Here is a 27,987-nt window from a genome sequence, read left to right on the forward strand (position 1 = left end):
GCAGAACCTCACTCGGATGGCTATAAATAACCCTCACAACACAGTCCCCAGGAATTCTCTGGAAGGAGGCTGCCTGGTTCTGAACACAAGATAACGGAAACACAAATGGAGGCTAATTAATTTCACCGCTCAGAGGGAGCACTTCCCTCGGCAGCCGTGGTCAGTGGGACTCAACAGAGAAAACCCTGCGGTGTGAGGGCCTGGCCGGGCCCAGCAAACCCCAGAGAATGGGCTAACGCTTGTTCACGGACCGGCCCAGGTGGGGCCGGGCTGTCTGCTGACTCCTCAACCTTTAAACCCCGGCCAAGCGAGGCTCAGAGAGCATTTACTGCACAAAAGAAAAAGAAATGAGAGGGCCTCTGGACTGCCTTTAAAGGCAGATTATTTTCCAAATGAGAGAAGAGACTCTTGGGGCCTCGGCTGAGGAGGGGTGAGCGCTCCCTGAAGGTGGCGCTGTCCGTTCAAGGCGGGCCCCCAGAGGGATGTAACTGGGGGCGTGAGACCCAGTGGTGGGCATGGGGACTGGTCCAGTGGGTCTTCACTAAGTTAACTACAGTCACCCTAGGATGCAGGGACCCCACTCCCTAAAGAGTCGAAAACAGGCACCCAAACACCGCGCTGTTCGCAGCTGCCAGAGAGGGCCGACCTGCACGTCCGGCAGCTGCAGGGCAGAGAGGCCAGGAGTGGTCCGGTCAGCCGGCGGGACGCGACTCGGCCATAAAAAGGAGTCCAGCCCTGACACAGGCTCTGACATGGATGAACCTTGAAACTGTCCGGCTCGGTGATGGAAGCCAGACACAAAATGTCACACACACACTGTCGAGTTCCATTCCCGTGAAATGTGCAGAATAGGGAAATCCATAGAGAAAGAAACGAGACTGGTGGTGGTCGGGAGCTGGGGGACGACTTAATGGGACTGGGGTTTCCTTTTGGGGTGATGAAAAGGTTCTGGAGCGAAACTGTGATGACAGGGGGTCACACACGCCTGCGAATGCACCTCCTGCCACTGAAATGGCCACTTTTAAATGGTTAACATGGTAAATAACATTTTACGTTATACGTGTTTTACCACAATTTGAAAAACCGTTACAGGGTCAACAGGGGCCTTAAAGGGGTGCTTCAGTGCCCCCAGCTTCTGTCAGCTTGGCCTGCTCTTAGATTTGGACAACGGACACGTGTACCTCCTACTCAGAGGGCCTTGGACCAGGCTTCCAGGCCCCTCCTGCTGCCCGACTGGCAAAGAACTACTCCCCCCCACCAGTCGGGTCTGCTGCCGCAGGCTCTGTGCTGGCCGGGGGTCTGTGGGGTGACGGAAGTCACGCCCTGTGATCTCGGGCCAGTCCCCACCCCGCTGGGAGCCTCAGGCTTCTCAAATGCAAACCAGGAAGCTTGGAACAGCTCCAAGGAGGCCCTCTGTTCCCCCATTCCGAGGCTGACAGTTTTCCAAGCAGGCTGCACTTGTGAGTAACAATTCACTTTCCGTTTGATATTAATTAAAGAGTCGATGACTGGCACCAGTGTATGGAATAGGTCTGGGGGAGTTCGAGTTAGCCCGTGCGATTTTAGCCCAGATGTAGCCACGTGGTGCTGGCAGGCACCCTCCCAGCCCCTTCAGGCTCTCTGAATGTTTAAAGCAGCTCTCAGATCCGAGCGCTACATGAGAGGGCCCGTGGGCACTCATGGGACTCGTGCCAAGAGAGACTGAAATCTTTCTCAACTTCAAACTCCTTGATTTTGAAAAACAAACGGTCCTTTAAAGACGAACGGTACTTCCAAAAGGAACCTCTGGGCACCCTGGTAAGGATGTTGAGCCTGTCGCCATGGTGACTAATAGGCAAACTCTAGGTTTCCAGATTCTGTACCCAAGGCCTGCTTACCCACAAACGCTGAGGCTTTGGAATTTATTAGAAGCAGCACCCTTGAAAAAAGAGCTTGGAGGGTCTCAAATCAAAGCAGATACCACTTCCCCGGGCAGGTGCTAAAACAGTGCGGAAAGGGCTCTCTCATGGAAGCCCTTGACAGAAAGTTCACTAATGTTGCAAAGGGTGAGTGCACAGGTGCCGGTCAGCTGGGGTCCTGCTCTCGGAGGGGACAGCGAGGCAGGCCAGATCAGCAACGCCATCCCGGACTCAGCAGGTCCAACCGGAGCCCCCGCTGCTCCCCACCTGCCCTTCCTGGTCTTCCCTGCGTTGGTCCCTCAGCAGCCTGGGCACTTGGTCACCGCCCTACCACCTGTATCTCATCCTTCATGGACCTCCTCACCCCTGGGCTGTATCACAGGGCAGAGTGACATGGTGACAGAGGACCTTAGGCCTGAAGGCATTTCCACATTTGCTTATATTTCCATGCTTTATTCACTTCAGCTCTACATCAAACCATGGTTTTGGAAAGGCTAAAAACCCACAGAGGAAGGGGACCTGTCGGCCAGGGGCAATCTGGGAGGGTGTCCTGGGGGGAGGTGTTATCCTGAAAATCTTTGATTCCTTGAATTGTTTAAGGAGAATTTCTAGGTAGCCTGGCACTCAAGATGGGTCTTCCAGAATGAATGGAGGAGTTTAGAAAATCGCCTTCATTTCTACTGAAAACGGAGGAAAAAAAGGCAATTTTCAGTTCTCCTCCCAGGCGCTCAGGATAAGGAAGCTCGGCTGCTGCTGAAAGGGAACCCCGAGGCTCCACCCAAGTCTCCCTGCAGGCTGCTCAGGGCGGCAGCCCACGGGGGCCATGAGCAGGGACCACCGAAGGGGGACAGTGTCCCGTTCAGCATCTCAGGAGGAGGCAGCTGGTTGCGACATGGGCAGTGGGGGGTGGGGGAGGGGAGGCCACCGGTAACCCGCACCTGGGGACCCGGGGCTCCCAGCTGGGCTGGGGGGAGCTTTGAGTGTCACCTGCAGAGGTGTGTATTCTAACGAGGGCTTGCACGCACGGGCTCTGAGTGCGGGAACACGTAAGGCGGGGCTGGTGAGGACCACACAGAGAGCCGCGGAGCCCACTCTCCACGCCCACCTGTGATTTTGGTGGCGCAATTCCAGATTGCCACAGGATGAGGAAGAACCTCACGCCCGCTGACTGGCAGGGTCTCCGGGTAGGGCTTCAGGCGAGAGCAAGAAGGGTCTGGAAGGTGCGCCTTCTCACCCAGAACAGGCCAAGGCCCGGAGCCAGGGACGCCCAGGGCAGTCGGGTCCCGGGGCTGCCCCCGCACAGAGCCCTGGATGCCCTCCCCTCAGTCCGGCAGGTGGGGTGTCCTGACGTGGGCCCCGCGCAGGAGCTCCCCAGCCGTGCTTCACGGGCTGGTTCTGCAGATTCCCAAGCCCCCATCTCTTGGGCCTGAAGCCCCTCGCTGCGTGAAGCCCAGGCAGCAGCCGTGGCCAGGGGTTCCTCCTTGAGGTGAGGCCCTGAGCGGGCGCCAAGGCAAAGGGGGAAAGGGCCCAACAGCTCAGCTGCAACTTCTGAACTCCCAGGAGGCGGCCCCGGCTTGGACACATCGCCCTGGAAAGCGCAATAAAAGGGGTGCAAGTTAAACGCCCCACTGAGCTCCGGACCCTGGCTCCTGGGGCCGCGCCTGCCTCCCCACCACTAGGGCCAGGGCCATCCGCCCGGCTCCCAGGCGCCCAGGGAGGGCCAGCCTGGTCTTGTTCTGGTGCCTGCGAGGGCCGCGTGCAGCCGCTCAGACGCCTTCCTATACTTACATGTGCGTGTGCGCTCGAAGAGCCTTCTCCTTCCTCATAGGGTTGTAAGTGTATTTAGATAAATGCATACTTTTTAAAAAAATGGAGGTACTGGGGACTGAACCAGGATCACGTGTATGCTAAGCATGCCCTCTGCCACTGAGCTGTACCCTCCCCCCGCCCTCCTCCAAATGCATACTTTTTAAATCAGATGTTTTTCCATTAGATCTTTTTTTAAAAGTACACTATTTTATTGTAAATAAGCAGTTTAGTTCTATGTATTTGTTTATTTTTATTTTGAGGGGAGGGAGGTAATTAGGTGTATTTATTTATTTGAATGGGGGTGCTGGGGATTGAACCCAGGCCCTCATGATGCGCCCTACCACGGAGCCACACCCTCCCCGCTACCCCTGATAAAAGCGTACTTTCAGCCTTCCCAGGAGTGTCCACGTCAGAGTGCCATGACACTGCTGAGGCCAAAGGGTGCCTCTGCCCAGCCGACCCCGCCTCTACCCCGAGGCAGCTGGGATCCTGCATTTGCGTTTTTCGTGCTCCGGCTTCTCTGTTTAGTGTCGTCACCTGCTCACAACCCTAGACGGTACACTGATTCATCCTGCCTCCTTTTTAGGGAATTTTTCATAAACTGGATCCTACCTCATGCACTCCTCTACAGCTCAAAGTTTTCACTCCACGCTGCGTCTGAGACTGACTGTGCCAATGTGCAGAGCTGTCATTCATTCGTTTTCCCACAACACATCCGTTTCCTGATTATTTCCTTTGTTATTAGACAGCGGCATCACTCCCACTTTCCTGCCCCGGCGGGCAGAGCAGCTTGGAATCTTCCGGTGTGTCCCCCCTGGCGCTCGTGCGAGTCTGGCCGGGCGGGGGGCGGGCAGGGGGACCCCACAGAGTGAACTGCCAGTTCTTGCGTGCATTTCCAGCGTCAGCAGACAATGACAACTGCTTCCAAAGAAGTCACGCCTGGGGTCTTTTTCATGTATTTCTTCTTAAAACAAAGTGTTGGAACCTGAAAATGCTCTGAAAGGCCCGGCTCTGAGCAGTGCTGTGGGTTGAGATGTGTCCCCTCAAAAGACTGGCTGAGGTCCGAACTCCCAGCACCGCGGAATGTGGCCTTATTTGGAAACAGGATCTTAGCAGATGTAATTAAGAGGTAAGTGAAGATGAGGTCATACTGGGTTAGGGCGGGTCCTTAACCCAACCAAAACCACTCCTAAGAAGAGGGAACTGTGGACACAGACTGACACAGGGGAGGAGGCCACGTGACAACAGAGGCAGAAAGCAAAGCGGAGCAGCTGCAGGCCCAGGACTGCGGGAGGGCGGCCCCAGAAGCCGGAAGAGGGAAGGGTCCTTGCCTAGAGCCTAGAGGGGTGGGCTGCGGCCCTGCCTACACCTTGATCTGGGATTTCTAGCATCCAGAATAATGAGAAAATACATTCCTTTTTTTTTTTTTGAGGGGGAGGTAATTAAGTTTATTTATGTTTAACGGGGGCACTGGGGCTGGAACCCAGGACCTCGTGCATGCTGAGCACATGCTCTACCACTGAGCGGCGCCCTCCCCGAGGAGACACATTTCTGCTGTTTTAAGCCCCCAGCCTGCCGTATGTGTTACAGCAGCAAAGACACTGACACAAGCAGCACTCTTCCACCGGCCGCCACCTAACTTGGCCCACAGGTGAGCACCCTCTGCAGGGAAATGTGATTGCACAGGAGCCACCGCAGAGGAAGGGAGGCAGATGTCACCTGCAAAGGTCAGGGCTGAGATGTTTTAGGGTCAGGGTCACATATTCTCGTGTGTGTGTGTATGTGTGTTCATGTGTGTATGTGTGTATATGTGTATATGTATGCACATATGTGTGTGCGTACGTGTGTATGCATGTGTGTGCGTGTGTGTGTGTACCACCCTTTAAAATGTAAGACACTTCCCTCCTGCAGGGCGTGCCAAAACAGATGGTGGGTCAAGTTTGGCCAGAGTTTGCCAAGGCTGACATAAAAGAGAGAAAGACACAAGACCCCGAGGGTGGGTTGTCAAATCCAGGGGTTTTCAGGACAAACCCCACCTGTACTCTTGAGGATGCAAATTTAGTTCTGGGCTTCCTGGGGGGCCAGGTGCAAAGAGAGACGTGGCACCTAAAACCAGAGGCATCACAGAAGCCACCACGTGCCCCGGAGCAAGTTCAAGTTCAAGGTGAATTCAGAGAATGACGTTTATTACCAGGGTGGGGTCGGCCGCCAGCAAACACGACCAAAGCTTGAAAACAGGACTTCCTGCAGTTTACATCTACCACGCCAGGCGCGTGGAAGTACGATGTGATAGAAGACGGGGGTGACTGTAACTCGGTGTTAACGCCGTGGTGCAAGGAGAAGCCATTTCCGAAAGTGAAAATGAACCCACAGGGAAAAAGTCTTTGGGGGGCCTTAGGACCCAAGAACCATGTTCACGGGCCCTCACATCCTGCCTCACTCTCCAAGGATGGGGGCGCGGGATTCCTGGGCAACCCTCTGCTAGAATCCTATGAGCAGCAGGGCCCTGGCCATGTAACGCACCCCCAGGCCGGGGGCTGGGACCCAGTAATTAAGCTCCAGAGCAGGAGTCCAGCTGCGTAGGGAAGAACTCTGAGGCATGCAGCTCACGGAGACCGTGATCCAGCATAATTAACACCGACACGCGGAGCTGTATCAAACTTCTGGGTTAAATTCGCCCACATCTAAATGCCAACACTACACAGAATGCGGTCAAACCCAGGACTGGAAAATTGGGCAGAAAGGCCTAGAAATGTGGAGGCTGGCTCCCCAGACCTGCGTGTTACAATGGAGCGGGTCCACCAATCCTGAAAGTTACGTCAAGGGGTGGTGAGTGCCGTGGGGACTGGGGACACCCGTATGGGCCGACCCCAGCAGCAGCCAGGAGATGGACGAGGCTGAGTCACTGCCCACAGGTCACCTCTTATCCCCCCTCCTTCCTGCCCTCAGGCTGGGCTGCCACCTAGCGCCCCCCCCACCTCCCCATGCTGCCGAGCCTCAGGGAGGGCAGCCCCCCGCCCCCCACCCCAGGCTCTGTTCTAAGCACTTCCTGTGGACGTAATCACCTATGCCTTACAGCCCAGATGGGAGTGTATCAGATTCCTTATTGCGGCTGTAACAGATAACCACAAATTCAGTGGATAAAACAACACACACTCCTCTGTCAGCTCTGCAGGTTGGACAGGGCTGAAATCACGGTGCAGGCAGGGCCCCACTCCTGCTGGAGGCTCCAGGGGAGGGTCCTTCCTGCCTCTTCCAGCTTCTGGGGCTCCAGCTGTTCCCTGGCTTGTGGCCACAACACCCCGATCCTGCCTGCTCCTCGGCCGTGTTCAGATCTCCCTGTGCCTCTGTCTAGTGAGGACACTTGGATAATCCCAGATAATCTTCCCGTCTCAGGATCCTTAACCCCATCACGTCTGCAGAGCCCCTTCTGCCAAGGATGGCGATGCATTCACAGGTTGGGAGGATCAGGGCGCAGAAGTCTTGGGGACTGTTACTCAGCTGGTCACAGGGAGACAATGCTGTTCTGTCTGGAGGGCACAGTGCTTGCAGGGGAGGCCAGAGCCCAGGGACTCCGTAGGGCCGGCCCAGGGTGGTGATATTTGCTGCAGCTGACCCTCGGGCTGGCCTCTGTGTGGCCAAGGCCCCTGGTGCCAACACTCCCTATTGTGAGCGTGTGCCTGGTGTGTTCCAGAGCACGCCTGCCTTCACTGGTTTTGTCTTGCTCAGCACACTTGGGTGGGAACGGGCCACAGCTCAGCTCTGACCCCCGGGGTCACGGGCGCGTTCACTGCACAGCCACCTCCACCTCAGCAGCCCCAGAGGGCGGGGTGTGGGGTTTCAGGGTGGGAAGGAAGTTACGTTCCTCCCAGGGTGCCTGGCACCCCTTATAGGTACTGGCCTCCCTGATGAACGTTAGCCTGACTGAGATGTGGGGTGGGCTGTCCACAACCTGCTGGTTTGTCTTTCCCACAGCAGAAGCATCGTTACCCTGCTGCAGACTCACTGGAACAAAAATGTAATTGCCCTGCCTTTAAGAAGCCGCCGCTGGGTTGGGAGAAATGCAGGTTTCGGTGGCTGCCAGTGAAGGACTTAATTGAGCAGAACAGGTAACCCCGTCAGTGTCACCAGGAACTTGGAGAGCGGCCTCTCTGGGCAATGCTGTTGCCACCTGCGGGCGAGGAGGTGACGTCCCCTTCCTGTCCTCCCACTTCCCACCACTGAAACCCCATCGTGGGGTCTTCCTTTCCCATCTGCTCTGAAATAACTATCTGGGCTGCTTCATCCATGCTGGTTGTCTTGCCCCCAGGCCAAGGGCAAAGCTTGTACTTATGGTCTGAATGTTTGCACCCCTCCCCCTGTCCCCCATTCATTTGTTGAAGTCCCACCCCCAGTGACTGCCTTTGGACATGGAACCTTTATGGAGGCAATTAAGGTTAAGTGAGGTCTTGAGGGTGGGGCCCTGATCTGATAGGGTCTGCGTCCTTCTGAGAAGAGATCTCAGAGCGGTGGTCTCCCCGCCTTCTCCTCGGCAGGCAAGGATATGGCGAGAGGGTGGCCATCTGCAAACCACGAAGATGTCCCTCACAAGGAACTGAATCTTCTGGCACCTGGATCTCAGACGTCCAGCCTCCAGGATGGTGAGAAATAAATGTCTGCGGTTTAAGCTGCCAGCCTATGGCACTTCGTTACGGCCAGCTGTGCTGACGAAGACGTTCGTGGGGGCAGGTGAGTCACCCCCCAGGGCTAGTTTCCCTGTCTGTACGGGGGATGCCAACAGAGCCTGCTCCAAGGGCAGCCGGGGGAGAAACGTCCCAATCGCCCCTCCGAGTGTTCGCACAGCAGCGCAGGAAGGCCCCCAGGAGGCCTCCACCCAGACACTGGGGCGGGGAGGAAGAGCAGCTCCCAGGCGGCCCCGTCTGGGGCTCTGTGTGTCCGACAGGAGTTCTAGTGTGTTACTCACCCCGAGACACCTATTTTCACAATCCTCTTGTCCTGATCCCCATGTACAGATGAGGAAACAGGCGGGAGCCGACAGGGAACATACCCAAGGGCACAGCAGGAATTCAAACCCAGGCCCGCCTGAATCCAGAGACCTCGCTCCAGCCCGGGCCAGTCTGGAGTCCAACAGCACCCCACAACCCAGGCTGGGGGCCATCCTGGAGGGGGGAGACTCTGCGGGCGCACCTGGGCGAGGAGGCTTTAAGAGGTAGGAGGGAGACGGCTGGCAACCATTGCTAAGAATCTTTCCTGGCGAAATACCCGTAAAATAGCCAAGAAACCCATGATTTACAGCTTAACGGCAGAATGCGATAGAGCGGGACTGACAGGTCTCGCCCGTGGGAGGCACGCTTGTCCCCGAAGGAGTGTGCTCAGCCCTGCTGAGCCTGCAGGTCCCTGCTGGGGAGGGGGTGGGCTTTGAGGGGTGGGACCCCACGGCCAAGGCCACCTGCTGCCCCTTCCTCCAACGAAGAACAGCTTCTGAGCTCTGGCTTCTCTGAGCTGAAACAGACTTCCTGCTTCTGTCCACACCCTGCTGGGAGCTTCCAGAGTGTAGCCAGGTCCCCCCACGGAGGGGCCCTGGCCCCCCCGCTGGGCTCTGGCCCCCTCTGCCGGGCTGTCCCCGAGGTGCGGCAGGGTGAGAGGAGGTTGCTGGGGCTGGCGGTGGGCCAGCTGACACAAACAGCTGGCCGACGGCGCCTTCCCACACCACTCGGACCCAGCGGGACATCCAGTGGGCGTCTCGCCCCTAACCCCTACCCCAACTGCCCGTCCCAGAGGGTCCCAGTGGCCGCCCCACCGAGTGTGAAGAAAACCAGGATCCCCCACATCTGTGAGTTCTCCCCCAGGACAGACCCCCCAGTCGGACTCTCTCCATCCCCGTGTTTAGATGGAAGCATCCTCTGGGTCTCGCCCCTTCGGATGAGTTTCCTGGGCGGCACAACCAGGTCCCGTGCCCTGTGGGGCTGCAACCAGCAGAAACCTCTTCCCTCACAGTTCAGGAAGCCCGAAGCCCCAGACGCAAGGTCCTGGAGGCCCCGAGGGAGCACCCGTTCCAGCCGCTCTGCCAGCTCTGCCATGGCTTCTCCCCACCTCCTGTGTCCCCCTCCCCCGGGAAGGGAGCTGGTCCTCAGACTTAGGGTCCACCCAGTGCAGGGTGCTCTCACCTCAAGATCCTTAACTACATCTGCCAAGGGCCTGGCTCCACACGAGGCCGCCGCGGACGTGGGTTTGGGGGGCACTACCTAGCCCACTCTATGCCCCAATCCTTTCCTTCTGCAGAAGCCAGGCAGGCTGAAACTCACACCCACCCATGTCACTGCCTCTCGCAAACCCTCGTCCCCCTGGAAATAAAACCTGAATTTCTCACCACGTCTTTCGGAGTCAGTGCCTGCCTCTCCTGCCCTCCCCACCTCTGTCCCCACGCTCAGACCTTACGCCCCCAAGCCCCTTGCCAGTCCCCGCCTCTGGGCCACCTCCTACAGCCGCTTCCCCCGCCGGGGGGCCTGCCAGCCTGGGCTTCTCAGCTCCGAGCTCCCGGCTCACCTCCTCAGAGAGGCCCCCTGCCCTCCCGGCCAGCCTCCCCCACGTCCCTCTGACTTCGGTCCTTCACAGCACGCGCCCTTGTTGCCCACGGCTCACCCAGGAGCCCCACCAGGGCAGACCCAGGTGTGGACGGGGCACATGGCAGGTGCAGGGGAGACACATGCATTGCTGCGAGGGAAGGCAGGGAGGAGCGACTGGGGGCCCTCCTAAGTGGGACCGGGCCTCCCTCCATGGTCACAGTGACCTCTAATGTGGGGACCCAGCCACCCGCGGATGCTTAAGTTTAAGTCACTTAAAATTAAACAAAAGTAAAAACTCAGTTCCCCCGTCACACTGGCCACACTTTAAGTAGTCATTAGCAACATATGGCCAATGGTACCACATCGGGCAATGGGATATTTCCAGAAAGTTCTACCCAATGGCGTTGCTCCAGACCAATGAACCAGAGAGAATTAGAAGCTGTCAGTGTTACAAGGGGCCCTGGGCCTCTCCTCCAGCCTTCTGACCTCCCAGGCAGGCGGGAGCCAGGCTGGATGTCCGGGAGACACCGCTGGGCTGGGCTGGGTACTGGGGGTGGGGGACACTCCTAAGGGGGTCCTCAGGGGGTATATGGTGGCACCTGCCACCAAGAATGCAGAAGACATCCCCAAAGTGGGAACCACCAGGGACTTTGCCCACGCACATGGAGGGGCAGTTCCGAGTGTGGTCACCTCAGAGCAGGAGACCCCGGGATGCCCTGGGTAGGGGCAGGACAGGCCGGCCCCAGCTTGCCCAGAACCTCCTGGGACCACTCCTCCCCAGGACTGGCAGGTGCCACCCTCCAGGAGTCTTCTAGGCTCCAGGAGGGGCTGAGGCTGGGGGCGTTTACAGGAGAAGGTGCAGCCACCAGCACTGACTGAGAACGGATGAATTCGGGGGGCGGGATGTCGCTCACAGCATCTTACTCCTGGCCCGGGGTCTCCGTGAGGAGGGTGCACATCCCACTGCTCTCCAGGGGACAGAGGGAGAGCAGCCACGCCCCTGCCAGCCCTCCCCTAGCCCAAGGATGGGCGGTGCCTGGTCCTGTGCCCCAGGGGGAGGGGCTCCTCCAGGCACGCACCCTCCCAGAGGCAACAATGGTTCCCACCTTCCCAGATTCACGTCCACTTCTTCCCCCGTCTGTCAAATGAGCGTCCCCGACACCCAGCAGCCTGATAAGAACAAAACCGAACATCGAGCTGTCTCCTCCCGATGCAGCGGGCCTCAGCCTGGGTGACCCCACGCCTGCCCCCGGGGACATCTCGCACCACCTGGAGGCAGTTTTGGTGGTCACGACTGGGAGCGGCTCCTGCGTCTAGTTGGCAGCATCCAGGGACGCCACTGGACACCCACACACTGAGGGGCCTCGGAGGGGAGAGGCTGCCCGGATTCTACCTCCCTCCCACCAGCGAGGCCCTGTTTCTCTGCTTCTTTTGCAAAGAAAACCTCCAAGAGGGGTCCTCTCACACCGCTCCTCATCCTCCCCACCCGGGCACTCCATGTTTACCATCCCCACTTTTCCCACGAATCTCCCTCAGTTCCGGTCACTGTCGCCCCGTCCAGTGACATCTCAGGTCCTCAGGGGCCTCTCACCTGGGCACTACCTCTCGGCTCCAAGCGCTCCTGACTCAGTGTCCTCTCCCTCACCTGGATGCCTAGGGAGCACCTGAAGCCACACAGCTGAGGTTCAGGTCCTGGTTCTGCATCGCCGACCTGTCCTGGCCCCACCTTCACAGCCCCAGCAAGTCACACCAGCCACCCAGCTGCTCGAGGCCCACCCAGGCGTCAGCCTGATTCCTCTTCTCACCCGCCACAGCTCAGAGTCGTCAGCAAGTCCTGTCCGATCTCCCTCCAAACCGTCCTTCTGACCTGTCCTCCCCTCACCCCACCCCAATCCACCAGCATCCCTGCACCCGACTTGGCCGGCTCTCCCACGGCCGCCTCTGTCATCCGCTCCCCGCCCACAGCCGGTATAGCCTTCCCCAGTGCAAGTCGGGTCCCAGGCCGCCCCTGCTGGGAGAATGAAGCCGCTGCCTCTTCACCTGCTCCCCCCACCTCTCCCCCACAACAGGCCTGCTTTCCACAGTGCTCTGGACCCCAGAACACGCCCAGCGACTTCCTTCCTGCCTTCAGGCCTTTGCGAGGCCTGCTCTCTCTGCCTGGACTGCCTCCCCCTGGTCTGGAAGGGCTGCCCCCTCAGGCTCCGACGATGCCGTCCTGGAAGAGCCCCCCTTCCAGCCCTGGTCCTCAAGCTCCCACCTGAGGGTCAGTTTCAGCCTAGCGTCACCACCCTGGCACCATCTCTGTTTGCTTGTTTCCTGGTGGACGTGTTAACCCCCGGAACTGACGTGTGATGATACCCATGCGTCCCAACCAGGGATTCTCCCCCCAAAAGGTGTCCTAAGTCTTTACTGGGGCCCAGCAACCACCGCCCCGTGGTGCCCTTTACTCTCCAGCCCCTCCCGGAGGTCTGGGCTAATACATTCACTCTCCAGGCGCTCCCAGAGGTCAAAACTGGTATGGATGGTCCCAAACGCCCATCAGAAAAAGACACTGTTGCCAGGCAGGGCAGGACGTTCCAGGGGCGCAGAGAGGCCGGACACACTTTGGGTTAGGCTAGTTCTTCAGTGCCTGGGCCTACACCTATTTTACAGATAAGAAGACTGAGGCTGGACATCAGGGAACCTACCTTCACAGTGGGGAAAGCGAGCTCCGATGGCTCAGCCCCTCTGCTCTTCCACCAGGGCCTCAAATCTCCGTGCCCCTTACTGTCCAGAGGTCGATCACGGCGGCGAGGGGGAGCAACCCCAGCCCAGCTGCTGGCCAACAAAACCAGGAAAAGGAATAAAAGACCTTTGTGTAAAAATGGAAAAGTAGGACATGCTCCTGTATAAACTGTGCACAAAGAAGGATGAGTAACAGAGGAAGAGTGGTCCCCACCCATTCACCCCCACGGAGCCCCCCGGGGACACGGGGGCCTGGAGTCTTAGTGGACCCCTGCCAGCTTGCAGAGCCCAAGGCTTCAGGCTTCCGGGGCCTCCCCCTCCCTACAGCTCCGCCTCCATCTCCTCCCTGGCAGCCTCAGTCCCAGCCCCCAATCCCAGCTGAGCGTGGTACCCCGCACCCACGGTTGCTAGGAGACCGTTGCCGAGAGTCACAACTCAGCTGGCAACGGAAAACCCCCCCAGCAACACAGTTTGCCTGGCCCATTTAGAGAGACGAGTTTTCTTGTCCATTCAGTGCCTCGGTCCCCGTGCAAACACTTGAAGGGCTTTCTTTCCCAGGGTTTCTGGAGATCACTTAGCACACGCTCTGTGTTTAGGTGTGGTTGTGAATAAACATATCAGTCACTGACTCTGCGTCGAATATGTCACGAAGCCAGGAACAGAGGGGCAGGGAGACACCCGGGGGAAATTCACTTCTTATCAAAGCCTGGCTCTAGTGTCTCATCTGATCAACCCCCAAGCGGCTGGCTTCACGTAACTGAGTCCGAGACCCAGCAGATTCAAGTAAAAGCAGGAGACCGACGGCTCCCTCCCCGGAGCGAGGCAGGGGGTCTCTGCTGCTGTGTGGAGAAATACCGCACCCCAGCCGCGTCCCGATGCCCCAAGGCCCGGAGCTGGCTCAGGGTGAGGGCTGAGATGCTTGGCACCAGCTCCTCAGGTACATCAATTTCATTTTTTGGGACCTCAACCCTGGGACCCTGGGAGCTGGCACAGCCACGCAAGTCAGACAGATGCCCGGAAGTTGGGATGGCAGCACGGCCGAGTGGAGGTGCTTCGTCCAGACCTCCTCTCCCCAGACCTCCATCTGGCCAGGAATTCTAGCACGAAAGGCTCTTGCTTTTGGGTTCTGTTCACCAGAACCCCAATTTTCCTCCGTCTGGGTGTATGCAGGGTAGCACTTCTCCACCCTTCCGAGGCTGGATGTGGCCAGAGGGGAGCAGAAGTGCCGTGTTATCCAGGCAAAGCTTAGAGAACCATCACGCCATTTACCAGGCTCCCTCTCCACCAGCCTCGGCCACCAGTGACTGGTGATGGCAGCTGGGTGAGGACTCCATTCCCTGCGCTTCTAAGTGAGGGTGATGTGGGACAGAGCAGAGCCATCCAGCCATGAGAGTGAGCAGGAAGCAAACCCCTGTGATCTTGGGGCTGTTCGTTACTGCAGCCCCACCCAGGCTGCGCTGACTGCTACAGGTCAGGAGGGTGTTGCACCTCAAGGATGCCCTTTGAAATGCCAACATCCTCAGCAAGGGGAAGATTTCTTAACAACGAAGATCTTGTCAGGCAGTCCCCATTTGTATGGCAAAGGCCACTGGTTAAGCCAGGAGGTCAGGGAAGAATGGGACGCAGGAGTTCCGCTCCCCCCGGGGGCCAGTGGGGGGTGCTCCCTGCAGGAGGCGGCCCAGGCAGGAAGCTCACATCAGGGGTGGAGACGGAAGGGATGCTCGCCATGTGATAGGAGGAGGAAGGTGGGGCGGGGCCCAAGCACACACGCTCCTCCGTCTCCTTCCTACCCGACACAGTCCATTCTCTGTGCTTCTCTGGGTCTCAGTTTCTCTGCTGCAAAGTGGGCCGAGCCACTCCTGCTCTGCACAGGGCCGGGGCAAGGGAGGACTCTGTACTGCAGAACACTGTATGTACAGAACCAGGGCGGCGCCTCCATGTATTAAAAAGTACTTTCCATTGAGGTCCTGTGCAGTCTTGCAGCAGCCCCAAGAGGTAAGTATTCAGCCCTTGATTTTGCAGAAGAATAAACAGATACGTCAACTTGCCCGAGGTCGCCCAGCCCATCGCAGGTGGAGCTTGGTCCACAGCCGGCATCACACGCCTCCCATGTCCAAGTCCCGAGCTGCAGGCCCCTGAGGCCGGTCCTGCCCTCTGGCTGTGGGCATGGTCTCTGGGTGGGGAGCAGCTGCATCCTCCGCCCTGCACCCCCAGGACGGGCTCCGGGGGAGAACCACTAGACTGGCAGAGTGAACGGGTGTGGCACCATCAGCGCCACACCCAAGGCTCGGGCTGGTAAAGAATCCCAGTTCTGGGGCTCTGGGCCCCAGCGAGACAAGGCAGAATGTGTTCTGTGCAATCAAAGACGGGATGTACTTGGGAGAGGCTGCACAATTGTTGTTGTGAAGCGGAAGAGAAATTAATTTTAATCTTGGAGTCGATTCCAGGCTGGGAGGGAAGTGCCAACGCTCGGAGAAGGCTGGTGCCAGGCATGTACCGCTGCTCCCGTGGCCGCCGCAGCCCGAACCCGGGGCACCTCCCTGGGGACCCTCCCCCATTACCACCCCAAGCCGACCCCCACATCCCGGAACATGAAGAGGCCCTGGCCCCTTCATTCCGCCCAGAAGATCTTGGACATGCTTTCCACTGAGCTGTTTTCTCCCCCTGGACCTGCCCCCCACCCAGTAAAATGTACCCACCCTGGGCTCCACCCACCAGGTGCAAAGGGGCAGAGGTGGGGCAGGGGCCAAACGGAACCACCTCTTGTAAATACCCTGGACACTGATCATTCCCCTGTCACCCCACCCTGAGCCTGGAGACCTGCAGTGACCAGGCCTCCCCCGACCCCGCTCCACCCTGTCTCTGGGCCTCAGTTTCCCCTGATGTACATCGAGGGGCTGGTGGTCGGCTCCGTAGCAGACAAGCCTGCTGACACTCATTCTGTTTTCCTCCTCCTCACTCAGGGGACGCCTGTCTTGGGGGGCGGGGGCAATGGATTGGCTCTAAAAGCTAGGGGCGTCTGGGAAGCCCTCTGAGGGGGTGGCCCAGCCTGCACCCCTTTGCCCCTGGCCCTCCCCCTTCTCGCTGCTCACACTCCATGACCTGCTGGGCTGGAACAGGCATCTTGGGACTCCAAAGCGGCCCCACAGTGAGGAGGGCCATGCCGACAGACAGAAGGAGCCTGGGTACTGGCCCTGGATTCCTGGCTCTGTGAGAACCACACAGACCCTCCGTGGATCAGGGCTCTGAGGATGGTCCCCAGCCATTGGATGCAATTTTGAAGTGATGCACACTCCGAACAGGGATAATAATAATAGCTGTGTCGTTATTACTAACACCACGGCCGCACCGAGCACTTCATCTCTAACCATCTCAGTCCGCGAGAGTAACCGTGAGGCCAGTCTCCCCGCCGTGTCCATTTCACAGACAGGGCAGAGACATGGTGAGTCAATCGCCCTGATTTGGGGAGGGGCTTCATTTTGAAGGCAAAAGGCAAGAGCTCTGAGTGCAAGAAGCCACACAGAAAAGGTCACACGTAGGACGCCATGCATGGGAAGTGCCCACAACGGGCAGGTCCACCGAGACGGAAAGCAGACTCGTGTGCCGGGGCCGGGCAGGGGGCGTGGCTGCTGGCGGGTACGGGGGGTTCTGTTTTGGGTGATGGGAGTGTTCTGGGACTAGAGAGTGGTGATGTTTGTACAACACTGTAAGAGGCCTCAAGAACAGAGCTTCCCGATCTTCCTGCCTGGGGCGGGACAGGGACGCCCCGGCTCTGTGGTCCTCAGCCACAGGGGGCAATGGAGCACCCGCCCTCACCTGGGCCGTGGATGGCAGGGGGCGTGGCTGCGTCTCGGGGACGGGTGATGGGGGTCGGGGGGAGGAAGAGCAGCTCCAAGACCTCGCAGGGAGTCCGGTGGTGGGGGCTGGTGCAGGCGGCTGACCGGCCGCGGCTGGGTGCTGGGCGTCCTTCCTGCTGGGACTACAGACCCCACAGTGGCCCACCTCCAGTCCAAGACTGGGCCAAAGGCAGCTACAAGTCCTAAGAAGACAAATGGGGCCACACTGGGAGAGCCCGAGCTGGAGATGTGACCATAGTGAGCCGGCCCACACCCCGCTCCTCACCGCTCTGGGCGGCTCCCCAGAGGTTCGAGGGGTGGGCGCCTGTGCTTGAATCAAGAGAAACCATCCCAGTGTCCTCACGTCAGACGGCCTCGGGCCCCAGAGGCTGGTCAGCCAGGGACAGGCCCCAGAGGGCCGCAGACGGAAGGGAAGGGCGGCCCAGACCACAGCAGGAGCAGCAACAGATCCACGTGCAAAGCCAGGGTCTCGAGGCCCCACGACCAGCCTCGCTGCTCTGACCTCTATCTGTCACCCTGCCCCTGCCCCTGGTGACCAGGCTCCCACTCCCTAGTGGCCCTGTCCCCCCGACATGTAGGAATGGACTGAAGTAGCAAGAACAGCATGTCAGATGAGCTATGAGGAAGCGTACTGTAGACACCCCAACCAACTCCCAAGAGAAGCAGGCAGGTCCCTTCCACGGGGCCCTCAGAAAGAGAAGGGTTGATTTTTTCGGGATAAATGAGGCCCGGTTGCCTACGAGGTGGGGGGCCGTCTAGGGCCTCCCTGGGCTCATAGGTTTGTGCAAGGGGCGTGTCAGGTGCAATCCAAGGGGCGCCTGCTGGGATGGTGCCATCAGGACGTTCCTGGGCACCCGCGTGCACACGTGCACCCCTCTCCCTCCAGACAGAACCATGGTCCTGGCCCCTTTCCTCAGGGTCGACTTCCCCATCATAGGGATGGCTGGGCATCCGAGGCCTGGGCTCCTAGTGGGCTCAGCGCAGGTGCTGGAAGGATGAGGACTTGCTGAGCCCCGTGGACGGGCACACAGCCCAGCTCTGAGGAAGGGGGCTGACGGACAGAAGGGGACGGGCCAATGCAGGAGCCCCTCGCAGGGGGGCAGGGGCCGGGTGTCGGTCCTAGCCCGGGGGCCGGTGGTGTAGGGGTGCTTCCGGGACCGGCAGATGGGCCGTGGGTACCTGCATCCGGAGCAGGATGGAGAGGTGTCCTCTGATCTAATCAGTCCCCTCGGCTGGACACCCTCGCCGCCAGGCCTCCCAGCGTAAGTCTCGGGGCTGGAGCTGCGGGGTAACTGGATCAGGCTCCGGCTGGTTCTGACCGCCCGTCTGCTTCTGACCGCCCGTCTGCGGCCCCTCGTGGAAAACATGCGTCTCCGAAAAGGAAAGCGGTTTCCAGAGGTAATTTTCTCTATTGCGTTTCTCAGCATCACACGCAGAAGTCTACTAATTAGATTTCCCTTCATTTGGGGGAAACGACAAAACAAAACAAAGCTGACGACTTTGCAATCTTAAGCGGTTTCCAAAGTACAATGAAAACGTCCACTCTTTCCCAAGGAATGCTGCATCTAAGCGTGAACTCCTCTGATGGGAGTTGTTCTTCAGGCCAGCGAGGGTGGGCTGCACCGGATTTCAGCGGCGCCCACATCGGGTGCTCTGGGTTCTGACTCCAGGTCTGGACAGCCCCGGCGTGGCTACCTTTCCAGGTCGGTTGGAAAGCACCCTGGAGTCAGACCCACATTTCTGGTTCAGACAGAGGCTCCTTTCTCTAGTTGGCAAAAATCTAGCTGTTGATTATTTTATAGAACCTCATTTCACAGCAAAATCGCACCCCCTCCATTTACATCTGGCGCTGCCAAGAGACCCCCGTCTCCCAGGGACATGGTAGACACAAGCCAAGTGTGCGCTCCAGCCCCGCACAGGCGGGCGCTCCACACGCATGGTAACTGGGATGATTGTTCCACAAGAAGAAGAAAAGGGGTAAGTAAGTTTACAGCAGGGCTTCAGAAAAAAACTATTTTTTTTAGTTTTTGAAATAAAGTGCTATTGATTTAGAAGGTAACTAGGTGGTGAGGGGGGGGCAGATATGACCAAAAAGAGGACATTGCTCAGCCATGCGGGCAGGGAGGCTGGGACTCAGAGAAGTTATCACGTGGCCCCTTGAGTCCCAGCGAGGCCTTTGCACCGATGAGCGGGCAGGAGGGACCGGAGAGTCACTGGTGCACGTACAGGAGACAGGCCCTCGGGTCCCCAGACTTGGCAACAGCAGGAGGCTGCCACTGAGCAGAGATGGGACAATCGGGCCTCAGAGAGCTTAACGTCTGCAACTGATTTAGACGCACTGAATACATAAACTCCTGTGAGTCCACAATGACATGTAAGGGACAGAGACAGACAGACAGAGAAAGAGACACCCCCCCCCCCCGTCCCCCAACAGAGCAGCACGGAGCCAACTTCCTGGACAGGGACGGAGATGACAAGCACCAGATCCTCACAGAGAAACTTGATTATGTAAAAGAAAGAAGCAAGCACGTATGTTGCCTTCTTGTACAAGTCATGTTTCGGTTCAACCGAAGAGTTTATTTGATAAAAGAACATTCTTCACGAGTGGAGAATTCCAGATAACAACTGTGCAAGACTGTCAGATTGGGAAGTCACCGTTTGCCAGGCAACCCAGAGAATGAGAAATGTTTGAAAACTGTATTCGATGAGAGATTAATATCCAGAATATATAAAGAACTCCGACAACTTGGCCACAACAAAAACACAATGGGGGGAGAGTATAGCTCAGCGGGAGAGCGTCTGCTTAGCACGCATGAGGCCCTGGGTTCGATCCCCAGCCCCTCCGAGAAACAAGTAAAGAAATAAACCTAATTAACCTCCACCCCAAAACAAAAACAAAAAACAAAACAAAAAACCACAACTCAATTTAAAAATGGGCAAAGGACTTGGACAGACATTTCTCCAAAGAGGAAACACACATGTCGTGAGCACACGAAGAGGTGCCCTGCATGGTTAGTCATCGTGCAGATCCACACCTCGTGCCCACTGGAATGCCTACAACTGGACAAAGTAAGAGGTGGAGAAACTGCAACCTCGTGCGCCTTTGGAGGGCATGCAAAATGGCGCGCCTGTTTTGGAAATCAACGTGGTGGTTCCTCCAAAAAAATCAAACGCAGGGTTACCATTTGATCCGGGGATCCACTTCTGGGTATGGGCCCCAAAGAAGGGAAAGCAGGGGCTGACTAGCGCAGGCATTTGCACACCCACCTTCACAGCAGCTTTATTCCTAACACTCAAAAGGTAGAAGCAGCCCAAGTGTCGACGGGTGGCTGAACGGATCAACAAAATGCGGTCTGTCCACGGAACGGAATAGTAACCATTCAGCCTTAGAAGGGAAGGAAGTTCTGGCACAGGCCACATCGTGGACGAACCCCGAGGACGTGATGCTCAGTGAAAGAAGCCAGACACGAAAGGACAAATCCTGCAGGATTCCACTCACGTGAGGTCCCTCGGGTACGATTCCTAGAGACCGGAGGCTGATGGTGGTTGCCAAGGCTTGGGGTGGGGGGGAGTCCGTGTTTAACGGGGACAGAGCTTCAGTTTTGCAAGATGAAAAGAGCTCCGGAGATGGGCGCTGGGGATGTCTGCACACTGAGAACGTACTTAAGGCCACTGAACTGTGCACTTAAAAATGGGTAAGATGGTAAATTTGCTGTGTGCACTTGACCACGATTTGAAAAGTAATTAAATGAATGTATCCGTACAAAAAGAAAAGGGAGGAGGGGACAGAGCGAGCCAATGCAGCCCGTAGTTTCTGCAAGGCCAGACCTCCACACAGGCCTTCAGAAATCCTTGATCTTGTCCCCACTTGGCTCAAATACCCCAGTGGCTCCCCATTACCCCAGGCCTAACTGCTGCTTAAAAGGCCCCACAGGACCCGGGCCCAACCCATGTATCCAACCTCATTCCCCCCCTCCCAGAGTGTTCCAGAAAGCACAGAGCCCCCATCGCCGGTCTAGGCAGGGCCCCTGCGCTCACCCCCGTCTGCCTGGCCTGCCGTTCCCGGGCCTTGCCCTCATCGAGGTTTCACCTGTGTCTCACCCGCTCTGGGGCCCTCTCCTGGCCGCCCGTGGATGAAGGCTCTGCCCCGGCATCTTAGCACGTGCGTGTGTGAGCATGTGCATGCACACATGTGTGGATTCATCTCCTGGGGCAGCTGTGACAAATGACCACACACTGGGTGGCTTAAAACAATTTATCCTCTCCGTCTGGATCCCGGAAGTCAGAAATCGAGGTGTCAGCAGGTCCGCCCTGCCCCAGGAGGCTCTGCGGGAGGGTCCTTCTTGCCTCTTCCAGCTTCCGGGACGGGGGGTCGGTGTTGCTTGGCTGTGGCTGCATCCCCCCACCCGTGACTTCCTTCTCTTTGTCTGTGTCACATCTCTCCCACCCCCTTACGAGGGCACTTGTGATGGCACTTAGGGTCCACCTGGATATTCAGGGATCATCCCCCAAGTCAAGATCCTTAACTCCAACACGTCTGCAAAGACCCTTGTTCCACATGAGGTGACACTGCCAGGTCCCAGGGATGAGGGGCTTTGGGTGGGTGGCCACGATCTGTCCCACTACCGTGTGTGTGAGAGTGCGTGTCCCTGCCGTGTGTGCATGCACGTGTGTGTGTGTGTGTGTGGACGTGTTTCCCTCGTGCCATCACTGCCACCCTGTCCTGGTGCTTGCAGACCGTATGCTCCAGCCGCCCCAGCATGCGGGCTCCCGGAGGGCTGGGGCGTGGGCGCTCTCAACCTTCGCTGAGCCCCCGCCCATCGGGCACAGAACTGACGCATGTTTTCCTGCGTGAACGCCCCCGCCCTTGAACCAGGTAGCCTGAACCCAGCCCTTTCAGATGAACAGCGGCATGGCTAGCTTGACCAGACCTGGTGCCCGCACGGAGGCTGGGCCTTGTTTGTTATTCACAGATGGGAAGCGGGTGGGGCCGGCCCTGATGTGGATGCTGCCCGGTGCTTGAGAGAGAAAGATGAGGTGCTAAATATGCCTGGCCCCCTGCACCCCAGAGGCCCCCAGGCTTGCGGCCCTGACCCCAGCCCCCCTCATCCCAGCCCGGCACCCCTGCACCCTGAGAATGCCAGTAGCCCAGGGAAATCCCAAGAGGCAGTCACCTTGGCACCTGGGCCAGCCTCCAGCGAGCCTGCTGTGTGACAGGCGAGCCTCGTCTGGGGTCCGTGAGCCACCAGTCTCGGCTTTACCTGCAGATCCAGGCCTGGGGAGCTCACCTGACGGGCCCACGTGGGCGGGTCCACTCCCAGGTAGCCAGCCCCACCCAGCAAGAGGAAGCTGGAAGGCACCCCTGGGCCAGCCGGCAGCCGCGCGGCTGGGAGGCATGTGGCAATTTGGGGCTAATTTTCTCCTGCAAAGAAGTCGATCCCATCATCTGGTAAATGTACTCATCATCGCTGCGCTGCTCGGAGCGAGCGCGCATGTGCTCCCGGGTCCGGGGGGAGCGGGCCGGCGCAGGCGAGACGGCCAGTTGCCGGCGAGAAGCACACGCTGCCAGGAAGGAAGGCTCCCGAAGCCGAGGCCGGAGTAGAAACAGCTCCCAGTCCCCGAGGATGGGCTGCTCCGTGGTCACTGAGTCCCACTCTGCGCGCCCGCTCGGCCCCCCTTACAGACGGGGACGCTGAGGCCGCGACCCCCGCTGACCGTCCCTGTAGCAGGGCCCGAGGCCAGCCCCCCGACCTGCCCCCTTGTCACTGAAGCAGAGATAGATGAGTCCAGGCAGCCCAGAACAAAGGGACCACCCCTCCCTCCGACGGGAGATGCTCCGATGAATCAGAGTGGCCAAGGGAGTGCTGTTCGCTCAGTCTGCTGAGTCTCGTGTAGAATAATAACAGAAAATCTCAAAAGTGCTTAAGTCTGTGCGCGGGACCTAGTAGAACGCACAGCTGAGACCGACCCTCTGCGCTCCTGACTGACTATCCGGGGACACCAGGGCCCCGCCTCCCTGCAGTGAGGAATGGCCCGGGCATGCGATTCTGGTCCAGAACGTGAGTGGACGTACCGAGCCAGCTAGATGCAGCGGAGCCTGGCGGCCTGGGCACCCACTTGCTGGGGATGGTGGAGCCAGGAGCTGGGCGGAACCTGGGTCTCTGAATCACACCATGGATGAGGACTGGCTGCCCATCCCAAACGCCCGTTTGGAACTTGAAAGGAGTAAGAAAAAACTTCTGCTGTTCAAATTACAGCCATTACGCACCCTGGGGCCTGTCTGTTACAGCGTCTGGTGTCACCACCACTGACATGAGGTCTACCGTGGTTGAGGTTCTGCGGGTTGGGGGCAGGGGCACCAGGACCCCCGGCCCGTGATGCAGCCAAGGGACTGAGGGGCCAAAAAGGGCCGCTCTCCCCGGGCAAGGGGCCAGCACTAGGGACTGCCTTTGGGGCTGCCTCCTCTAGGTGACTAAGTTCAGACTCTTCTTGGGAGTTCTTGGGGCTGAGGAGAGGGTCATAGGGGACTGGACGCCAGGGCGGGGCAGGGCAGACGTGCAGGGGTGGGGCTGCCGTGTGTCCCCACTGTCTCCCAGGGAGGCCATTTCGTGGGCTTCGGTCCTTGGGCAGAGTCACAGGCTTTGCCATCAGGGGCTCTTTAAAAGGAAACAGGACAAAGCCACCCCGACACTTCCCGAACCCCGCCCTGATGCCCTGATCTCACAACGTCCTGAGGACCACTAGCAGTCAGGCTGGCTTGCGAGGAAATTTTCTTGGCTGGAAATGCCACAGGCCTTCTAACTTTGATTTCCTGTTCAGTTTGAACTGAAGTCCCCAACTGCAGCACCGGGGGGAAGTGACGGCGGGGGCACGCTGGCAGGAACTCCCAGCAGAAGGTGGCCCACTGGATCGTCCCGGGTGAACAGAGCCAGAGCTCTGCTTGGTTTACGGGGACAGTGGCTCAGGCCTCCTGGCTGCAGCTTGGGAGAAGCCGGGGGTGTTCCCTGTGTTCACACCAGGGGGAAAGGGAGAGCTGCTGCCCCTCCTCCTCCCTCCCCGACCCCTGCCCTTTCTTCCAGGAACTAGCAAGAGACACAGCGCGGCAGCAGGCTCCTGGAGATTTATACCCAGCACGGAAGTCTCTCCGCTGGAGAGCTCTGAAGGCTTTAACGAGACCGCGAAGGATGCCGCGGCAACCCTCAGGCTCGACAGCAGGTCCTGGATGGTCTGTTCGGTTTCAATCAGGAACACACGTGAGCTTTAATGAAGTGTCCCTCTACCAAAGCTGCATCCCTTTGGCCCACCCCCACGCCTGCCCCCTCCTCCCAGGTAACCCCGTTATCACAGAACCGTTACACACATTACTGTTCCCCAGGAAAATTCAGAGTACGGGAAATACACACTGTGATTTCGCCTGCTTTGAAACAAAGCATAAATGTTTTCATGCTACCGCAACTGTTCTAAAACCTGAGCCTGTCACTGAGGATTACGTTTTGGGGATCCTTTGTGTCTGCACACATGGACTCCCCTCTTCCTTTCAAACTTCTGCATAGTTTTTCCTTCCTCTGACAAGGATTTGCTGTGCACCTGCTACGTGCCAGGTGAGCAAAAAGACTTGGCCCTCTTAGAGTTGACGTCCCGTGGGGAAAGACTGACTTACAATAAACTATGCATATAAACTGCGTCCTGTGCTGCTGAGCGCCCTGAATACACGGGGAGCAGATCTAGGGACTGGGGTGGGGTGAGGAGGGCTGAGTGCGGGGAGGCCTCTGGGGGCCTCTGAGATGGGCCCTGGGGGAGGAGAAGGGGCCAGCGGACACATGCAGCCCCCCCTCACACCTACAGCCGGGGTCTTCCCCGTCTTTTCACCGTTTCAAAGATTGCTGCGGGGAAGGTGCTAGTCCATGTGAGAGGTGCGTCCTCCTGGGGTCAGGTCACGGCACACAGCCCTTCCACGCCCTGTGTGACCCAAGGACCACACACAGTGGGCGGGGATATGGATGATCTGTTTCAGAGCTACCAAAGCAGCAGGACCTCGCCTGGTAAAGCCTTATTATTCAAACAGTATTTCAAAAAAGTCAAGAATGTTGCTCTCCTTTTTCAAGAGAATCAAAAAAGAAATTTTTTTTAAGTTGTGGTAAAGTACACCTAACGCAAAATTCACCATTTGAACCATTTCTAAGTGCAGAGTTCAGTGGCACTGAACACATTCAATTTGTTGTTCAACCATCACCTCCATCCACCCCCAGAACCTCACTGTCACAGATGGATGCTCGGTCCCTGTCACACACTAACTCCCCTGCCCCCTCCCCAGCCCCTGGCCCCCACCACCCCACCAGCCCACATTCTCCGTGAATCTGAGGACTTTAGGTGAGAGGCTGGAAGCAAGGGGGCAGGGCACAACTATTAAAGGAATGACAGAGTGACTGAAGATAGGACACAAACTGGCTGGAACCCAACTGGTCCCCAGATGGTGGAAGATTCAACAATCAGTAGACCCTGAGGCCCAAGATGGCGGGAGATGCGACTTGCAGTGGGCCTCGAGCCTCATCATACACTCACAGTAACACAACAGCTGCTAAATGGCACGCCCACAGGTGCCCTGGCAGTTCCACGGCTGGCCCTCAAAGGTCCCAAAGAGGGCAGGGGCCCGATTCCAAGACACCCGGGACCCTTCCCCTGGAACAGCTGCAGTAACCCTCCCACTTGCTAGCCTGTGAAGCCACTGAGCCCATGAAGCTAACTGCCCACACCCTGGGGCCTCTCCCTCTGTCCCTCTCACCGTCTCAGACCACCTGCACTGTATGTGGCGTGTGCATCTCTCTGAATAAATCCTCTTTCACTCTTCCATGGCTCTCTCTTGAATTCTTTTCTGCATGAAGCCCAGGACCCTCACTTGGCAGGTGCGTCCCGGAGCCTCGCCCGAGGCCTGGGACTCAGCCATCCTCCGGCCCCACTTTCCTGCAGCATAGGGCCTGCTCTGGATGGAAGTACACAGTGCCCCTTTCCTCTTACCCCAACTTCGCAGCTCCTGGTCCCATGCCTCCTCCCAGCCTGGGTACCTCGGGGGCAGTGGCAAGAATGGATGGGGCCCCCGTCCCAGGGCAGGGCCCAGAGCCCCTCCTGTGTGTCACTTCCTGCTGTGAGCAGGGTGGTGCTGTTCCCCTTCCTGCTGTAAGTAATGAGGAAGGCTGAGCTCTGAAGAAGGCACGCCTTCCTAATGAGTGTCCCCAGAGACGGGCTTCAGCTCAGCAGAGCCAGAGAGAGGCGGGCATCAGCATCCACACCCAGCCCTGCCGGCCAAGCCTCGCCACCGCCAAGCCCCACTCTGATGTGATCATTCAGTTAATTCCTCCCACCACGCACTTACTACCAAACAATAGCCAGAGCCTGGTGCCAAGGCCTGCACCTGCATCTCGATAAACAAATGAGGAATGAGGTCACTCGCCATTTAAGGTGACCCCGGCCGAGCAGGGATGATGGACAATGAGAGGTTAACGGAAAGGTCGCGGTGGGAGCACCTTGCAGGGGTGGACATGGAGGATGAGTCCTGTTCTGAGGCAGGGGCGTGTGGCGAGGAAGCACAGGCTGGGGTGGGGCTGGCCGGGGGCGGGGGGGCTGCTGGGCACACAGCCTGTTCTCAAAAACACAAAACCCCACATCGAACCAAATCAGGCCATTCCATTCAGAAGGCTCATTAAAAATCACTCCTGGAAAATTAACTGACAACAAACAAAATCTCTTCCTGGAACAGACAAGGCGGGGCCAGACGCAGGAGAGGGGACCAGTCACCACTGACCCGGCTCCGGGCTGGAGTGCTGATTATGGCATGTGTGCCCACCCCCAGCCCTGGGCTGAGTCACCCCACGCTCAGTGACCGACGTGTCCCAGATCCGCCTGATGCCAGGAAGAGGCAGCAGAGTCTGGGGGGCTGGGGTCCAGTACCAGGTGGCCAGGCCCCCTGACAGCCCCCAGGACCACCTTCCTGGCCCCAGGAGAAGACCACACAGTGCTCAAGGGCTACCCACCCAGGGCCGGACTTGAGTTCGAGTCTGCCCCATAACTCCCTCTCAAGGCTGGTGAGCATCTTCCATTGGCCCAGTCAGTCACTGGCTCAGGGATGGACATGTGGCCCAAGGCAGCCCAATGAGATGCTCACTTCCTGCTGGGCTTCATCAGTTGACAGGGTGAGAACCTGGAGCTGCTGGAGACTGAGTCTCTCAGATTCGTGGGGAGAACCCACTGGAGAATGAAGCCAACACAGAGGAAAACTGAGAGAGGGAGTGAGCTCCTGGGCACATCATTGAGCACCTGGATCCAGCCAGGCCTGAAGCCAAACACCTCTGGGACTTCCAGTTACTCCAATCAGTAAATTCCCTCTGCATGCTGAACCAGTTTGGACTGAGTTCTGTCAGTGGTAGAGGAAGTTGTGGAATAACACAGTCAGAGACAACTGAGGAGATGGGGCACTCTTGCCTTGGTTCCATCCTTAACCGACTCTCCTTGATGCTGAAAGACTGTTCCTCTCACCTCCTCCAGGAAGCCCCCCAGGGATCCTCCAATCTGTTATGACCCTTGCCTTCCATGGGCCTTCAATTTGCTTAGTGCCTCCCCTCAAGACTTGAACTGTTTCACCGCCCCAGCTGGGCCTTTGGGCTAGGCAGGAGGACCCGCCTGGGAAGACGTAACAGGGGGCCCTACAGCGCTCGAGTGCAAGCTCCGGGTCAAGCCCAGCCCCACCATGAGAACTGTGTGAGTCTGGGCACACCACGTGGTCTTCCTGAGCCTCGACTTCCTCATCTACATAATGGGACTATCGACAGAGCTGACCTGGCGCAGGCAGGAGTGTGAAACAAGACACCCCTATAAAGTGTCCTCCGGCGCCCCACACAGCGGACCCCCCGCGGCAGCAGCAGGTGCAGATTCTGACCCACTGGCTGCAAATCCTGGTGTTCGGGTGGGTGTCCGTCACTCAAAGCTGCCCCGGCCTTCCCTGCTCACGGCACCGCTGCCCCCACTGCCCACTCTCGGAGGCCGTAACCCACGCCTCGTTCCTCCAAGGTGCCCCTTTTCTAGGCTCCCCCGTTACTCCCACCTCTGGCCCTCTTGGCAGGTGACGCACCAATGACCGCG

The 27,987-nt window shown here is 58.3% G+C and overlaps 1 protein-coding gene and 1 long non-coding RNA gene across 5 annotated transcripts in view; one reads left to right on the forward strand and one right to left on the reverse strand.

Moving 5' to 3' along the window:
- The window catches only part of SHANK2 (SH3 and multiple ankyrin repeat domains 2), a 499,586-nt gene that overhangs the window by 95,762 nt on the left and 375,837 nt on the right, over nt 1-27,987 (reverse strand).
- On the forward strand, nt 4,202-10,116 carry LOC116666544. 4 transcript variants are annotated; one of them, XR_004323477.1, is made up of 5 exons: nt 4,202-5,358; nt 7,683-7,816; nt 8,243-8,435; nt 8,720-8,916; nt 9,598-10,116. It is a non-coding gene; the product is annotated as an uncharacterized LOC116666544 (long non-coding RNA). The 4 variants fall into 4 exon arrangements; XR_004323476.1 differs by having other exon boundaries at nt 7,683-8,435; XR_004323478.1 differs by having other exon boundaries at nt 7,683-8,435; nt 9,705-10,116.

The sequence above is a fragment of the Camelus ferus genome, chromosome 10 (assembly GCF_009834535.1).
Source record: "Camelus ferus isolate YT-003-E chromosome 10, BCGSAC_Cfer_1.0, whole genome shotgun sequence".
Taxonomy (NCBI): domain Eukaryota; kingdom Metazoa; phylum Chordata; class Mammalia; order Artiodactyla; family Camelidae; genus Camelus; species Camelus ferus.